The sequence below is a fragment of the Octopus sinensis genome, linkage group LG20, assembly GCF_006345805.1.
Source record: "Octopus sinensis linkage group LG20, ASM634580v1, whole genome shotgun sequence".
NCBI lineage: Eukaryota > Metazoa > Mollusca > Cephalopoda > Octopoda > Octopodidae > Octopus > Octopus sinensis.
Genome location: NC_043016.1, coordinates 3,117,540 through 3,120,039, shown reverse-complemented (window position 1 = coordinate 3,120,039; position 2,500 = coordinate 3,117,540).

Sequence of the window (2,500 nt, the reverse complement as noted above, 5' to 3'; positions counted from 1 at the left end):
ATTACAAAGCAGTGTTAGTTTGTTCAACGATGTATCCACGCATATCTGTTTTTTCGTATTTGAACTTAAATTCAACAGCTATCTCAATCGATATTTCGGGAAAATTTTAATGCTTTTCTTCATAGAACACAAACGTTCCGAATAGTAAAACCTTTCTATTTAAAAACAGAAAAGTATCATTTGCTATCAAAGAAGAAGCTACTTAATAATGTGACTCCTATGAAAGACATACATCCACGACTAGCTTTTTTCGTCCATATACATTATTTTCTTCACTAATACAATTTTTAGCAGGCAATCCATGGGCACAGCCATTTATGAATTTATTTCATTTTATTTTATATACCATTTTTTATTTTGTTTTATGTTTTTCGATTTTATTGAGTTGTTCTTGTTTTAATGTAATGCTAGTTCTCATGGAATTGTTGTGCAGATTTACTTAGATCTATTTCAAATAAACTAATGGAGGTAAAGAAAGGAAGGAAGAAGAAAGAGAAGAAGAGGGAGAAGAAGAAAATGAAAAAGCAGAAGAATGCCGTTAATTCGATGAAAAAAAATGATACATTTTGGAAAATTTTACACTGAAATTTTGAATGCTATTCTTTGAATTTTATCGCAGCCACCACCCTTACCAGAAATACTAACATTAATATTTTGATGCAGCACTCGTCACTAGCACCACTTCCACAACTACTATTATCACGTACACGACCGACACTACCACCACCACAACGACCAAATCCACCAGGGTGCCTTCAAAAGTGCAATGACGATTCTAAGGCTAGTGCCATCAAAATCATTAACAATAAAATCACCGTTGTCATCGTTACAGCGAGAGACCCTGAACGTGAACTGAAAATAGCAGTCAAATATCATTCAATTCCAACCTCTTTTGCATTAAGAAAGTACTTATTGGATAAACCCAGTCGCAAACATCTCTTAATATAAGGCCTCGTCATGGAAAGAACACATTTCAGAGAAAAGATTCGAGAACGGTTCTGAATATTGAGTTTGGTCAACACACGTGACACGTTCTTAGTAACGCAGTGTTATTGACATAGAAGTGACAACAGATACAAATTGAATTCCAAGGATCACATGGTTGGTCAGAAAGTTGATGGAAATCATGGCCATGCGTACTTGTGCACGAGTGTATCTGCATCTGCGTGTAAGCAGGTGCGTGTGTATGAGCGCGAATATGTGTGCGCCAGTACCTGTAATATTCGCGTGGCGCATGTGTGTGAGTAGAGTCCGTGTATATGCATGCATACATACTTCTGATGTGTATGCGCAGACATGTCTGTTTATCGAGCGCGTGAATGGACGTGTATGAATATGCATATACATCAAGTGTGTGTGTGCGCTGTATACGTGTGCACGCGTGTTTACAAGTATTGATGTCCGTGTGTGCGCATCTTGTGTGTGCACATAATCCTATATGTGCGTGCGTGTATGACTGTGACATTCAAGCACACACGTGTGTGTGTGTATGTTATATATGTATCCATAAGAAACTTGTTCAAGTTCCAGAGGCGCATGTGCTTACAACATTTCTTCGTGTGAGTGTGCGCGTCTGGTGTGTGGATATTAGACTGGAGTGTGGATATTAGACTGGAGTGTGGATATTAGACTGGAGTGTGGATATTAGACTGGAGTGTGGATATTAGACTGGAGTGTGGATATTAGACTGGAGTGTGGATATTAGACTGGAGTGTGGATATTAGACTGGAGTGTGGATATTAGACTGGAGTGTGGATATTAGACTGGAGTGTGGATATAGACTGGAGTGTGGATATTAGACTGGAGTGGGATATTAGACTGGAGTGTGGATATTAGACTGGAGTGTGGATATTAGACTGAGTGTGGATATTAGCTGGAGTGTGGATATTAGACTGGAGTGTGGATATTAGACTGGAGTGTGGCTATTAGACTGGAGTGTGGATATTAGACTGGAGTGGTGGATATTAGACTGGAGTGTGGATATTAGACTGGAGTGTGATATTAGACTGGAGTGTGATATTAGACTGGAGTGTGATATTAGACTGGAGTGTGGAATTAGACTGGAGTGTGATATTAGACTGGAGTGTGATATTAGACTGGAGTGTGGATATTAGACTGGAGTGTGGATATAGACTGGAGTGTGGATATTGACTGGAGTGTGGATATTAGACTGGGTGTGGATATTAGACTGGAGTGTGGATATTAGACTGGGTGTGGATATTAGACTGAGTGTGGATATTAGAACTGGAGTGTGGATATTAGACTGGAGTGTGGATTTAGACTGGAGTGGTGGATATTAGACTGGAGTGTGGATATTGACTGGAGTGTGGATATTAGACTGGAGTGTGGATATTAGACTGGAGTGTGGATATTAGCTGGAGTGTGGATATTAGACTGGAGTGTGGATATTAGACTGGAGTGTGGATATTAGACTGGAGTGTGGATATTAGACTGGATTGTGGATATTAGACTGAGTGTGGATATTAGACTGGAGTGTGGA